The sequence below is a fragment of the Anas acuta genome, chromosome 3 (genome assembly GCF_963932015.1).
Source record: "Anas acuta chromosome 3, bAnaAcu1.1, whole genome shotgun sequence".
Taxonomy (NCBI): domain Eukaryota; kingdom Metazoa; phylum Chordata; class Aves; order Anseriformes; family Anatidae; genus Anas; species Anas acuta.
The window spans coordinates 20,143,851-20,160,334 of NC_088981.1; the positions used below are offsets into that span (position 1 = coordinate 20,143,851).

Below are 16,484 nucleotides of genomic sequence, written 5' to 3' on the forward strand. Positions count from 1 at the left end.
TTGAAAATATACGCAAGACTAATGTCATGTTTCTTTGTTGATACAATTTGTCGTCCCAGTCTGGTTTGTGCCAGGATGGAATAAAATGTGACTCGGGCAAATAGTTGACTTTATGAAGTTTGGTATTTAGGAGTCAGATGCCGCACGTGCTATGCTGCAAGACCATTTTCTCAGGCTCTCTAACATGACCACTAACCCTCTCACAGTCAATAGCAGTTTTAAAGATAATTTCAAAGAGAATAGTTCAGATCCTGCACTGCTAAATTTCTTAAAGCACCGTAAAGAAAGAAAGAAAGAAACAAACAAAAAAATATAGAGAGAACGATAAAGAATAATAACTGATCAGAAGGATTAACATATGTGAAAGGAAAAGTTGGTATGAAATTAAAATGCAAAAAAAATGATTATACATTCAATACCATGAACACATGAACACTCGCAGTCTGGTTGGCAGTTATTTATTCATTTGAAACTGTGATCTCTACTGAGCATGTTATAATCAAACAGGAATTCCAGGTCACCCAGTGACCTCTGAATAGCAACAAGTAATCTGCTATTTAGGAGATATCATAAAGCGTATGTCTTTCTCTATGAATACACACCTACATATGGAAAACACATATAGACAGACATGCCAACATGTATTTTTCAAAGGCTAGGACAATGATTTTGGGAGTTTCATGACTTGTAGTCGAGTCTTTTCTTTCTCACTCAGGAGCAAAAGAATCTACCCACACACAACACTTAGAGGTGCAACTGCTAATTTTTTCATAACATGGATAGTCATATGTGAATATATGCAGCAACAAAAAGGTGAGTTGCAAAGACTCAGTTTAAGTAAAAATCCTATTTATGCCAATGTCCATTGACATCAGCCAGAGTTTTGATTGACTGAAAATCTCAGCATCAGAAACAGAAGCCTGGAATAAAGTCAATGGACACAATGAAGTGGACGACCAAGGCAAAAAGCAGATGACACACAGTCACTAACCACTTCAGCAACAGATTATTTAGAGCAGCAATGCTGCCTACCGGGATCTGCACTGCAAACTAGGAAACATCGTTCGGTAGGGACCATTTAATAAGAAAAAAATCTTCATTAATTTAATATCTTCAAAAATCTTTTGAACATTGTATACACTTAGTTTTTTATTTCTGCCCAGAAAGTAAACAGTTATTTTTGGTTTTAGCAAGTGGTTAAAATACCAGTTTAAAAAGAGCCTGAAAAAAACACACAATCAGGAAGAGGCAAAAACATGGAAAACACATACTACATTTAAAGCCAGGGGCACTATGAAAGATGTACAGGCTCAGCATAATGTTTCTCGTGGGATGCCCTTCAAAACAGAAAGGTAGATGTCAAGGAAGGCAGAGAGGACTTTATTGCCTGAGGTGCTCTCACAAGGGTGAACAGGAAACAAAATTCAGAATGCGGTCACAACATCTAAAGCCAGGTACAGAAAAAGGGCCGAAGATGCCATAGTATAAAGAATTTGCTGGTTACTATGACTGGAAAACGGTCACTGTGTCATACATGACACAATGCCGCCCCTTTAGCTTTGTACCTTGATACATGGGGAACTCAATACATGTGAATGGAAAACATGTGAATAGCTTCACCAGCCTGCTAGTGGACTTTGCAATAGTAACAAGAAAGCGAGACAGAACCGAAAGGTTCATCATGATCCACATGAACATGGGTATATGTGTAAAGTGAAGTTTTCAGCCCACCCTCCCTAATAACATGTGATACTATGAGATGAAAGACAGAAAATAAATATTACTGTGTTTGTAATAAATATTACATCATGTTTGGTAGGCTCATAGCAAAAGTCTATCTTTCATATTTCCATATCAGACTGATTTTGGGAAGAGAAGCTATGCCAGCCTATTTTTCTCCTCTACTTGGGAGAATTGTTAAGGACAATCAGGAAATAAATACAATTTCCGTACCACAACTGTTTCTAAGCTAAGCAAAATCCTTCACCTCAGTGTGAGAACAGTATAAACCCATGCATAAGGGAAGAGAAAGAGAGATGACACTGCAGCCCTTAAGAACATGGTTGATGACAGAAATTTGAGTGGAGGAACACAAAGAACCACATCTTCTGTGAAGGAACGCTTTGCATATGGGCCAAACCAAAAAAGACAGCTGTGGACTTAAAGGAGGGCACATAGCAGGGAGGGGTGAGATCCAGGAGAGGACTACAGCTGTGAAAAGCATTTTGACCAACAGCTTCAAAGAATGCTCAAAACCAGCAAGCACTTCTTATTTCACCTGGATTTGCATGGCTGTAGTGCTGCTGTGAAGCAGAATACATTTTATTATAAAAATCCCAGCATGAAGTTTGTGTTCAAGTCCTCCAGCTGCCATGTGGCCCCTGAAGGATAAATTATAGACCCCAGGACCAGTGACAGAAGAACTCTGGGAGCATCAGGGTCAAGCCAGTAGACAGAGTAGGGGGTGAGGGACAAGAAAGTTCATCAATTGGGCCCAAAGAGTTGTGGTGAATGGAGCCAAGTCCAGTTGGAGGCCAGTCACTAGTGGCGTCCCCCAGGGCTCGGTGCTGGGGCCGGTCCTCTTTAACATCTTCATCAATGATCTGGATGACGGCATTGAGTGCACCCTCAGTAAGTTTGCAGATGACACCAAGCTAGGTGCGTGTGTCGATCTGCTCGAGGGTAGGAAGGCTCTGCAGGAGGATCTGGATAGGCTGCACCGATGGGCTGAGGTCAACTGTATGAAGTTCAACAAGGCCAAGTGCCGGGTCCTGCACCTGGGGAGCAATAACCCCAAGCAGAACTACAGGCTGGGAGAAGAATGGTTGGAGAGCTGCCAGGCAGAGAAGGACCTGGGAGTGATGGTGGACAGTCGGCTGAATATGAGCCAGCAGTGTGCTCTGGTGGCCAAGAAGGCCAACGGCATCCTGGCTTGTATCAGAAACAGTGTGACCAGCAGGGCTAGGGAGGTGATCGTCCCCCTGTACTCGGCTCTGGTGAGGCCGCACCTCGAGTACTGTGTTCAGTTTTGGGCCCCTCGCTACAAGAAGGACATTGAGGTGCTTGAGCGGGTCCAAAGAAGGGCGACGAAGCTGGTGAGGGGCCTGGAGAGCAAGTCCTACGAGGAGCGGCTGAAGGAGCTGGGCTTGTTCAGCCTAGAGAAGAGGAGGCTCAGGGGTGACCTTATTGCTCTGTATAAGTACATTAAAGGAGGCTGTAGCGAGGTGGGGGTTGGCCTGTTCTCCCATGTGCCTGGTGACAGGACGAGGGGGAATGGGCTAAAGTTACGCCAGGGGAGTTTTAGGTTAGATGTTAGGAAGAGTTTCTTTACTGAAAGGGTTGTGAGGCATTGGAACGGGCTGCCCAGGGAGGTGGTGGAGTCACCATCCCTGGAAGTCTTCAAAAGACGTTTAGATGTAGAGCTTAGGGATATGGTTTAGTGGGGACTGTTAGGGTTAGGTTAGAGGTTGGACTCGATGATCTTGAGGTCTCTTCCAACCTAGAAAATTCTGTGATTCTGTGTAATGGTATCTAGGGAGAGGGACCAGGAAGATCTGTTTTGGAGAAATACCACAAAAAGAGTCTTTGCTCAGAGATCTCCAAAAGAAATCTGTGCAGTTCCCTGGGGAACAGATCCAACACCAAAATCCCAACAGGACAGTCCAGGAGAAACCTCATAAGCAGAGAGTGCCCATGGTCATGACAGTGTAGGTATATATATCACAGCAATAGAAAGAAAGAAAGAAAGAAAGAAAGAAAGAAAGAAAGAAAGAAAGAAAGAAAGAAAGAAAGAAAGAAAGAAAGAAAGAAAGAAAGAAAGAAAGAAAGAAAGAAAGAAAGAAAGAAAGAAAGAAAGAAAGAAAGAAAGAAAGAAAGAAAGAAAGAAAGAAAGAAAGAAAGAAAGAAAGAAAGAGAAAGAAAGAAAGAAAGAAAGAAAGAAAGAAAGAAAGAAAGAAAGAAAGAAAGAAAGAAAGAAAGAAAGAAAGAAAGAAAGAAAGAAAGAAATCTAATGCTTTACTTCACACTGTTCTCCCCATAAGAAAGAAGAGGGAAAGAAAAAAAAAGGACATGTTGCTTAATATACTCCTGGAAGGAGCTTGGATACTCTGGTCATTAGCACATGATAAAACTCTAAAAAAAAACCATGAGACAATGAAAAAGAATGGCAGGAAAAACTAATGGGACAGAAGAAGAACAATAAACTGACAGATGGGAGGTCCCAGCTCAAGAAGAATTTGAAGGAATGGCGAGATGTATTCTTGGAAGAGGAAGGGTACATCAGGTAGCTGACATATTGAGTTTCCAGGAAAGAGGGTAGAGTATTAATGACAGTGCAGCTGACGGTTTCAGCAGCTACCAACAAAATGATTTGCCCTTCTTTTTCAGCCGAAGAGGTGACAGTGTGGATATGGCAGCTGATTTACATACATCATCATAACTTCCATAGGAATATCAGATTTCTTTATAAGGACTTGTAGTACCAGCTTTGCAGGTCAGTGTCAATGTCTAACTGAGCCGCTGGAGACAAAGGGGAAGATTCAGAGAGGCACCGAGGTGCCTAAAACAGGGCTTAACCTGAATTTAATTGCCTAATTAAAAAAAAGAGATTCCCAAATCCCCTGCTTCAGAAACTGTAAATGCATCAGAGCTAACATTTAAGACCGTGAAGACCACCAGAATAAATTCCTTCTGCCCAGGCAGCCGCGTGCACTGCTCTAACCTGCGCTGTGATCCTGACACAGGTCCCTAAATGCCACCTGTGTCGTGGAGGGGCCCAGTCCCACAGGTGAGCTTGGACTGCTCCTAACACACAAGAGTGGTGCCCTTGTCTTTCATCCCTGCTTTTTGCCTGTGACTCTCTAATATAAAATACGCAACTTCTGCGATAACAGCATGCTGGCTTCTGTGTAAGGCACCTGTCCCTAGCTATTGCAAACGGCCAGCTGACTGCATAGGCCAATGTTATTTCTTTGAATCATCCCACATTGAAAAAGTATGTAAAAAAATCCCTATTTTTTTTAAGGGATTATAACACTCTAAACTGGAAATACATAAGCTGCACAAAGTCACAGCTGAATATTGTCACAAAATACAGTATCGGTTTATTGGTACAACACTGAAGGTTATTAAGCACCTTTATTTTGCCGAGTAATTTGTCATGCCATTAGGCTACGCCACCTAAATGCATGGGTGAGGGGATAAGGGAGAATACTAGCAAAAAAAATCTTCAGTCATCTGATAAAGTTATGATGGAATTACAGCATGATTTCCCTGGCTGACGCTAGCATTCAAAATGCAAAACCATTCACAGGACTGGGCCCTAATTGTACACAAATCCTTGTCCAGTAGGAGAAACAAAGAACAGTCACCAACAAAGCTGCAGAATACCAGGTTTCCAACTATAACCCAGGCTGAGCAATATATCAAAGCTTTAGAGCACATAAAACATTTGATGGACCAGCATGGTGTTTGATAGTATTTCCAGTCTGTTCTCATCATGTTCTCATCATTTGCAGATGTCTCGTATACTTTTGACATCCTCTGTGGCATGCAGATTTCGCTACAACAAAAAATCAGGTTGTGGATTTTTACCAGTAACAAGCTGATGTTGCTCAGAGCAGCATTAAAATGCTATCATGCTGTTAGATTAAGTAACCTATTTTCTCTGTTGTACAGGTTGTACTTTAGTTTTGCCCTTGCACCTACCAAATTACTGTTTCTTGCAAGATCTCCCTTTGAAGGCAGCTTGCCAGTCTCTATGCCAATGCTATTTTCACCAAATGAAAGAGGAGTTTGTAAATGAGTTCAGTGAAAATGGGATCTAGTTCTCTTTGCGAGATTTTTGCTTGTTTCAAAAATAAGAAAACAAAACAGAAAAGCAGCATGGCAAAATAGGAAATTGAATTTCTTTTTTACTTTTAAGCAGAACTCCCCCCTCCCTTGGGGTGACTCACGAGATATTGGTGCATGTATTAATATGAAACAGGTTTTATATAGTAGGTAGCTCCGGTATGAAGCCCACAGATGTACACAGGCCTAAAACAGCTGACATAACAACAACTGATGCATTTAACACAATTTTCTCCCTTTGACTCCTCCATTTTTTAAGCTTCCTTTGAAAATCTCCATCCCCTCACCTCTCCCTCAGCCGACCATCAAATTTTTGGCATCTCTATCTGTAGGTATTTAAAGGGACCTCTTATTGTCTTTGATGGAGACAATAAAACCAGAAACAAGCAGGTACAATAAGAATCTGAATGCAGGCATTCAGATACTCTAGGGCACTTCTAGGACATTAAATATAAATACTAAATAGGCTGAAGAAATAAATAAATTTAAAAAAAATGTCAAAAGAGACCAAACTACAAGAAACCAGTCGCATCGATTTGCTGATTGGTTTGCCAGTGAGCGATTAGTCAGAAAGACATGAATTAGTCAGTCCAGCCCTGCCTCCCATGAATAAAATGTGGGGAGGACACTCTTTCCCACCCTCAGTGACAGATGATATCTGTTTTCTCCTGCGAGTTTGAATTTAAGAGCCACTGAAGCTCAGCAAGAGTATATTCTGGCTCAAATGAGCTGAAAATTGCATTCAATTTGAATTTCAAAACCGGAGAAGGGGGAATGGGGGGAGCAGGAGGAGGGAGGGAGCTCACCAGGACCCATCCAGCCCCTTCCCTCTTTCCCCCCTGTCTTGCTGCCGTGAGGCCGACTGCAGAGTGCGGACCCAGGGCGTGATGCAAAGGAAAGAGCCTTGCTGGACAGCAGCCCAGGCCAGGTTTAAAAATAAACATTTCGCTGTCAGGATCAAAGCAAACTCTGCTTTTATGTATATTACAAGCTATATGTTCAGAAGAAAAAGATTCTTCTGGTTACTCGAGGAGAGAGAGGCGGAAGGTAGGGCTAGCAAGAGGGGGGGTCCTAGCTTTCCCACTCAAATACCCTTGATAAGATGGTCTGATCCCAAAGTACGTGCTGTCCCCTTTAACATGTGCGTGTGCTGAACGTATATGCTGAGCTTTTGTGAACATAAGGTTCATTTAGGGTTACGTTTTTTAGCGTTGGTAACTTTTAATTTACGTCTTCGTGGGTGAAGAGATTATTTCCCCTTCCCTTTGTGCTTTAAATTTACAGTTATATCTGATGACAGTGAAAGAAATGGAGTTACGCCTGCAACCCAAATATATCCTGTAATTTGATGGCATGAGAGCAGTTGGTCTCTTTAGTGCAACTGATAATGTCCAATATTCAATACAATGATGATAACATACCAAATCAAGAGATTCTTCAGTAAATTTCCTACCGACTTCAGCGTGCAATTTGACCCAAGGGTTTGGAGTAGTAATAAAATAATTACAATTAATCATGAGTAATAATTAATAACTTAAGGATTAAAATGTGTCCATTTATACTTTCAGGATCAGCATTTTCTGTGTACCCTGGAGAGGCTTTTAACTTCCTTTCCTAAATAGAATGCTTGCAGTAGCACTTTATAACCAGAGAGTCCAGCCATCAGAGGAACTGAGTGTATTTTGTGGCGTGCAATTTGTTATATGGCATTATATCCATGGAAAAAGGGGTCCTGTTATATCCAATAACATACCCATATCCTGCGATGCTGCTTATATTTCAAATCCCAATGATGTCACTGTAAGCTTTTCCCCCTTTTTTATAACAAAGTGCTTTTTCACTGATAAATAAGTAAGTTGCCAGCTTTACACATGTATGTGATATGAGTCGGGATCCAACCCCCAAAGAAAAAAAAGTAAGGTCAATTTTCCTGGCCATTGCATTTAATAAAAGCTCCCAGGCAACAGAGTTAAGCACACACTAATAGATACACCTTAGTGTGCCATGCCTTCAGCAAGTCTTTGGTTTCCCTCTACGGAGAAAGACTGCATTAACACACAAAGTGAACCAGTGTCCTGCTTTTAAGCTTCTCCCGTCATCAAATTAATTTTTTACCTGATCTTTTTACAGACAGTTTGAACAACCTCTAAATTCCACTTGCAAACTTGGCAACACACACAGGGAAGCTTCCAAAAAACACAGTCACGTGCACAAAAATGCGGATGTGGTTATCCTTGTGTGTGCACAGTCCCCTACACACAACATGCAGCTGCCTGCTTGTCTTGCATTCACAATCACTTGAAAGACCTCTTACACATGTGAGACACTGGCCAGATTAACTATTCAGTGTTCAGGGCACTTTCTAAACACCCAAATATGCATTTACACACCTTACTCTGGCTGGCATTTTTGATAGTATTGCTTCAAGTTTCATTCCTGTATTGCCTTCTTGCTGTCTAGATTATAAGGCCTCAAAACAGGGAACTCATTTCTCCTTCCTGCCTTCTTAAATGCCATGATTTTCCTAGTACAGACCCCACAGGTTGGTTTCTGGATGGGAGGAGAAGAAATGCACAGACCCGGCTCCATCCCTCCATTTCTCAAAGCAAGCTTTCTTTGAAAATCAGATTATCTGCCATTACAGTGCTTACTCTACTGAAGACAATATTCACTTTACAGGAGGTTAAAGAGGAAAACAAATACGCAAAATGCAAGGCACACTCCTGACAGATCCATCCTCACCCTGCAGCCTGTCCTTCTAGATCTCCAGCTCCTCCTACCACACAAAGGAGTGAGTATTAGCTCAATGACGGCATCACACTCACTAGCTACACAGCTTCCAGACCAGAGCCAAACCACGTTCAGCCGGCTCCGGTCCATCTGCACTTACTCATGTGGACATGCCCCTGATGGTGCTTTGCTCTCCCAGCTGGAAAGTCCCGGCCTGATCCCGCTATGGCTGTAGGCGCTCAAACTGCTCCGCGGCCTGAGAGCCCTTAGCGGGCAGAGAGGAGCGCCGCGAAAGCGTGGGTAACACAAGCATGGCATTAGAGGAAATACTTGACAATTTCTCCAATGTACTGGACACTAGAGTAGTTCAGCTGAATGGCATTCATGCCCACGTAATGCTGCAAGGTCAAGAAGACCTTATGCTACTTAATAGGTGAGCGCTGGTTTCAGGCCTTAATTTTTTTTAATTGAGACAAACTGTAGTGTTTGTCTGTTTGGGGAAAAAAAAATCCCCCCCCCCTTTTTTTTTTTCCTACAGCCATCAGCCCCTTTTATATTTGAGCATTATGTACCTGTGTGACACTGTGTAAGTAACACTACAAAATGTCCATATATCTTACAGAGAATGACTAAAATCTATTAAAACTTCACACACAAGCCACCTTCCACTAACATTTCTTTAGTCCCTTACCTTGCTGCTATCAAAACTGTGTAGCCATGAAGTCAAGTGGACTACAAATCAGAATACGGCAAACCTTGCTACATGCAAACTCCTCCACTGTTTCACCTTTTGCAGTACTTTGCACCAAAAACATTCTCACTGTGGCAATACTTGCTGTAAAGACAGCAGAAAAAAGATCGCTCTGCCTCAAATGTGTCTCCACAGCTAGTTAAAAAAGAAGAAAAAGGTCAAAAAATTATTTCTGGGTTTTGTTGTTGTAGACTACTGAGGCTTTGAATAACCTAAGGGGCAAGTTATAAACAGCGTGTCTTTAAAAAAAGAGACATGGCAGAGCTTCAGCAAATCTGTGCTCTCCAGTGAAATTACTTTTCCATGGCAAACGTATTGGTGTAAGAGGTGGCACTGCAAAGGCAGCAAGCAACCAACCTGATAGAAACCACTGTTTCACAGGTACTCTGAGCAGACCACATCCCCTAGGAAAGTGGAGAAAGCATGTACATGGGTGTCCCCAGTGCCTTGCTTGGTACTGGTTTCCACCACAGACTGCTGAAGTCTACCCTGGCTGTCGCTACAGCATAATACTGACAATGATTTATTAAGAGCTCTTAGCTGCACCAGACAGTTTACAATTAACAACTTTGCCTTTTCTTAAATACAAATAAATACATAAATGAAATCAGAGCTGCTAAGTGCTAGGTGTACCCAAAGCCTCAATGACATCACCGGCAACTGCCAGTCACCCAGACGGCAAAAATAAATAAGGGATGGGGCTGGGGGCAGGGGGGAGGCAGGGTATTTACTCAATCAGTACCTATTTTTGAATTTCCTTCAAGCTGGCTTGGACCAAGAGCCATCAATTATTTAAAAGAAGTAACATGATGCTTCCTTTGTTGAGGCAAATCTGCAAGCAGACCCCAAGAGAGAATAAAAAATGAATTAGGCAGAATTTATTAGTGTGCTTGAAGAAAACAGATTCAGCTATCAGAGCTGACTGTGGTTTTAAAAATAGTGTGTTTCTGCCCATGAACAATAGTTTCTCTCTTTCTCCTTTACCCCACTAGATCCTCAATAATCCCACTTCTTCCCTTTCTTTACGTTTTTCCTTTTTTTTTTTTTGAAAGAGGGCATAATGCTGAAAGAGGCATCAATCATTCCTTAAACTTCTTCCTTCTTTTCTGACTTGACTTGATGTATTGTCTTCATTTAAATTACAAATATACTAATCTAAAACACTGTTTACCAAGCAGCATATTAAATGAAAGATGCAAGAAATTGCATCACTCACATTTTAAAAATGACTTTAGACTCAGGGACACATAAAAACAGCAAGACAGGATGATCTGCTGTGGCTGCTACATTTCAATCCAGGCAAACGAGATTTGGTAACTGGGGTTTTCTGCTACTTCAGTCACTGCTCCAGTCAAACTAGCAGGGCCAAAACCAGTATAAAAACTCTCCCTTGGTGGGCAACCAGCTGGAGTTCCTACCATGCTGGGAAGGGACATGGTGAAATCAGTGGCTCCATCCCTGATGTGCACCTCAAGAGACAGACAGAAAGTGCAGGGGTCTGAGGGAGGGCCCGGGACACGTTAGAGGCTGCTGCCCAGAAAGAAAGCACTCTGGGGCTGATTTCAACCGAGATTACTGCACTAGTCTGCAGAAACTACATAGGGAGGGGAGGCCAGGCAGAACATAAAATGCACTGCATTGATCCAAAGGTTTCCTCCTGCACCACCCGCCCCAGGAAAACAGTGCATTTAGATCGTGTCTCAGGTGACCTTTTGTGGCGTCCAGCAGCAGGAAAGGGCAAGATGCTGCTGTACGACAACACAGAGCTGGCTCGTGTGTGAGTGGCACAACGGTGATGGTGCCCTCCTCAGGGCAGGAGAGCCCTGGTTGTCACCGCTCAGTGGAGACAAGCATCAGAAATCACACCTTAGTAAGGCTCCTTCTCCCCCTCTTCCAGCCCCCAAACAGAGCACGCAACAAAATAAAGGTCATCGCTTATTAGTTCTTCTGGTGGGTCTTGATTAAAGGTGTAGTCAGTTCAAAAGCCAGATAAGTTTGATAAGGACTCTTACCATGTCCTCAAAAAGCATTTTTTCTCTCTTATTTATTTATTTATTTTATTTATTTATTTATTTATTTATTTTATAAAGGGGGACATTATTTTACAGCATAAGCCTGGAAAAAAATATAAACCACTGGAAACAGAGACTGTTACCAGCTGGGTGTGCTTGCATTTCCTTGGATTAGCTCTGAGAAGGGAAGTTTTTGCCTACAGATGCTGAATGCCCCAAGACAAGCTGACCACCTGAATCCTGGGTCCCACATAACCCTTTTACACTTGGTAATATATAGAGAAAGAAAACACTAAGAAGCATTTAAACCACTCCGTACAGCAATTTTACATTATTTTTTAAAGAAAGGATTTATATTTGGTTTTGGGGCAGAACACTAACCTCACCTTAGCAAGCCTGGTGCTGGCAGTAGCACCACAGCAGTCCCCTGTCCTCTTTTCTTACATTGCATCACACACAAGCCTTTGCCCACAAAGAAATGGCTCCTTGCAACAGCCTGATCCTGCCAGTGCCCTGAATGACACCGCAGCCCTCTGAACAAACCAGAGTGCTGCAGGACCTACTCTAAATGGCATCTTTCAAGCTGCTCTCTAAAAATAATAACAACCTTCTATTCCAGCAACTCAGGTTCACAGGTATCCTCTACCTTCTGATCTCACAGATGCACCTCTGTGGGCCTGTTGCTAACCAAAACATGATTATATCATAATCTAAATCTAAATCATAATCTAAATCATAAATTTAAAAGTGTTCATGAATTTGTTTTTGAATAAAGGTATTAAAGGTTCCATCGAGTTTCACAGTATTCTACTTTCATACGTCTGCTCTATTTTTTAACTCCCGCACCAGACGAGTCTCTTAACGAAAGAAAAAAAAAAAAAAAGAACTGAAAAGACATAAGTCAAGTGAATGTGAAAGGGAAGCTGACACTGCAAGGTGCCAAGACAACATCATTCCTCTTCTCTTCTCTTCCTCATCTCTTCGTCTCTGGATGGTAATCACAAGATCCCGAATGCCAAACTTTGGAAAATATCCTTGCAGAGGTAGCATCTGCTCCCTTGGCATACTTCTTGAGCAGTTGTATTGGCAGCTTTAGATTTGTCCAAGTCTATCATATGACAAGACTGCAGATGGGTTGCCTTGGATGCTTTGTCTTCCTGGATGCCATTTTCCTTTTACGAGCGTTTTATTCTAAGAAAACATATGTACAAATCTGTATGGGGAAGGTTATATGTACACATGATTTCACACCAGTGTGGGGCTTTGCCTAGCCTTTATCTAGATTTTTTACTATCATTTAGTTTGGATTCCTGCAAGGGCCCTGACTTTTACTGAAGTCAGTATGTGGCATCGAGCAGATTAGGCCCTTACTGTGTGGATCTGCATTTCAACCAGCTATTCTTCCACAAGCTATAACTTTTCCCATCTGTGTTGATCTTTCTTTGCAAATTAACACCTGAGTCCTCAGAATATTAGACATGGAGGAAAGCTGCTCATTTTGAGCTAACTTCTGTTCTCACTGAAATCAATGGGAGTTTTGCCATTTGTCCATTATACAAACAAATAAATATCATAGCAATGACACAGTTACTGTATGTGGTGGGACAGATCTTTTCCTCTTGCTTTCTTAGCTTTATGTTCTCTCCTTATCTCACATACAATAAATATACATGCATTTTTAATTGTAAAGAGAAGTAGTGTTCCAATGGAAAGAAAAGGACCATAAGAAAAAAAATAGAAAAAGAAAAAAAAAAAAAAAAAGAGAAGAAATCTAATTAAACTGGGGAATACGGAGCAAAACAAAAATAATAAACTCAAAATGATCTGAAAAGCATATTCCTAACCCTTCTGGAAGATCTTTGTCTTGTGAGAGTATTTACTAGAATGTTTCATGAATACACTATGAAATGGTTTTAAAAGGTATTTTAAATGAAATGTGAAACAGAAAAGCAATGGTCTAAAACCAGTTCCTTCTCAGAGCATGTTTTAATACACTAATCTGTTATTTCCTGGACAGATAAACGCACAGAACTACAAAAATACAAGCTCCCTTTCAATTCATTGTTACATAGTGTTCCAATAAAGCATAAAGTATACTGACTGGTGTCTGAAAATAGACCATCCACTACCCTATAATCACCTGTTTGGGGAAAAGCCCGAGAAAGCCACAACTTATGTTAGGCAACAGACATCAAACATGCGCTCTGGTGGACCAAAGTGAGAAGTTATTTTCAGGATATGAAGCAGTGAACTGGAGTCCCAGGTATCAACAGCTAGAAACTATGAAAAATCACAAGAACTGATCTCCCCACTGTTGTTTTCACCCAGACTGCAGAAAGAGAACATTTGCTCTAATCTCTCCTTACAATGTCAGCTGCCAAACACTCAATAGATATTTTGCAAGGAACCAGGGTTGATAAAACTGAGTAGTTATTTACCATTACCTTAAAACTTCTCAAAAACCCTTTAAAGTTTCTGGCAAAAGAAAGGGGAATGAGACAGTGAACTGGTTATGGTTCAGTGAGACCTTTGGGATTTGGGCACAACCACAGTATTGAAAAAAATAAATCTGCTCCTAGCCCTTATCTCACAGCCAGTTCCTGAGCTCTGTGCTGGGTTACTCATGCCCACCTTCGCTATCCTGCACACATACAGCATCTCCTCTGAATCACCCCCACTGTTCCTCAGCTGAAAATACACTTCTGTCAGGAGGTTAAATGTCAAGTTCAAGAACTTTTGGAGGTCCATAAAGAGGGGATCCTCTGATCCTACTTAGTCTTGAAGGGGTCTACATTTCTCACATCAATGTGGGACATTCAGATTCTTTAATTCTACCTCATCCCTAGTGAATAAATACACTAAAGACCTAAATTTAAGAAAAGCATATAGTACCCTTTGACACATACTAAATAGAGTACGAGGGTACAATTTGGCTCACATAGATGAATGGCTCCAAATTCAGTTAAAGGTGACAGGATACTCTTTTAAAAGGGAATATTATAGCATGATAGTAATTATCCAAATGAGGGCATTTATCTTTGTACTCTTCACTGTAGCATTCCTGTATCATAAACATAGATGAACACATAACAAAAATATGCTTCCATGACAAAACATATATATATGTACACATGCTCCTCATGTACACAAACAGTCATATCCAACTTTGACAAAATACATGTAGTTGGTACTTTTGGGGACCTCTCATGATGTCAACAGTAATCAGCAATACATAATGCTTATGTAAAGGAAGCAATCATATTAAATTAGAAATGAGGAAAACAAGGTAGGAGATAAATTCGTCCATACGTGAACAGCAATTTTCTAGAAGTGCTGAGAATAAAACCTAGAACTACAAACCACAAAACATCATCCTTGCTATACTCAGCATATAAACAAAAATTACATTAACCCTTTTATGCCACAAGTTTCAAGTAGAAATGCCAGCATAAAAGGCTGAAAGAACAACTCATTTTGCAGTTCAGCCGGTAATTTTTTTTTAGAAATCACATGTTGGACAGGTTGTTACACACAACCCTCAGACATCTTTCCTAGCATTCAAGTGCACAGTGTCTTCTCTTGAGAATGGAGCTCAAGACCCTTGAGAACTAAAAAGAATCGGATTTGTGTTTCTGATATACTGAGTGCTTTGAGCTACTATGTAAAATGAGGCATGATCAATCACAATTTTTTTTTTTAAAGATCTAAGCTGTCAGATGTTCTGAACTAAAGGTGTGGAAAATTTGGATGAACTTTGTTAATACTTTCAGAATAGTCAAAACCAGCTTTTGATGATGTGACTATCCCTCCTTGCTCATCTTTTCCTTTGAACAATATAGAGGAAGTTACACATATAACAGCCTACCACGTGTCTTGCAGGAGGAGAGAAGAAGCTATAGTATGACTCCATATAGCAGACCCTTCAATTAAGGGAGGGCTTGGGAAGTCAAGAGTCCTAGCTGCTCTTCCAGATGTTTCACAGATGTAATAAGACCTCTAAAAAATTTGAACGAGGAAAAAAAAAGAAAAAGGAAAGATGTATAATTCAATAGGAGATGTTATTTTCCAAACTCTTGAAAAGCAAACTTTAAAAAGAGATCTGATACTAAACTGTACCTTGAATAGCTTAAATTCTCATTTGTAGTAGTGAGAATGCAGAAGACTCCAAAAAGCCAGCCAAGGAACAAAGTCAAAGCCCATCATCAATGATCAGTCCCAAACAACAATGTGCATTATGCTTGTTGTTTGATGTTTTGATGCATAAGGTTACCATTATTAAAAATAATAACTACACGCACGCAATAATTCATGCAAATGTTGTTGTTTTTTTTTTAAATTGCGATATTTGGGAATGACACTAAGTATTTAAATACTCTTTAGCACAAAGGACAAGGGAACCTCAACACTGAGAATGATGAAATATTATTTGTACTCCCTGGAATGCATACACTGTCAGCTCCTTGCATTTTCATTTAGCATCAGGAACAGCTTTCCAGGGACTTAGATGCTGCTGAAAGTGTCAATATCAATGTTACTATTTATAGCACTATAAACTACATTTTGAGTTATATTGGTAAATTTAAGCTTAGGTAGCACTTCTGGCATTAATACCTTAATACAGAAATATTGCTATAAATGTAGTTTACAGTTTGGAACATAAACACAAATTCAGTGTTACTAATAAATCACCTTCTGGATTGCATGGAAACACACTGCCAGAGTGTATTTTATGCAATACACAACGGAGCAAAATGCAATGATATAGATGTATTTAAATTTCCCATTTTTACACTGTCACTCAAAAACTTTTCTTTTTTTTTTTTTTTTCTGGCTTATCGATCTCACTAGCTTGCGATAGCATTTCAGCTGCTTCGCTGTGCCATTTTTAGCTTTTGCTTCTTTTTTTAAAAGCTAAATCAGGGCTCAAATGATTCAATCAATTCAGCTTTTTCAATTAGAAAAGAAAGTTAGAAGAAAACCCTAGGACATGATAAACTACAAAATTTTCTCTCTTTTTATTGTTATTTTTTCCTAATATCAATAGTGTTCATTTACACAGTAAGATCCCTGTGGTATACAGTTATAATTTCATCCATAGGAAGATGACTCCATTAATTTCTACCAGAAGGCACTGTGTGATT

At 40.6% G+C, this 16,484-nt stretch overlaps 1 protein-coding gene across 18 annotated transcripts in view; it reads right to left on the minus strand.

Moving 5' to 3' along the window:
* ESRRG (estrogen related receptor gamma) overlaps window positions 1-16,484 on the minus strand; it is a 405,024-nt gene that overhangs the window by 293,307 nt on the left and 95,233 nt on the right. The window lies entirely within an intron of this gene.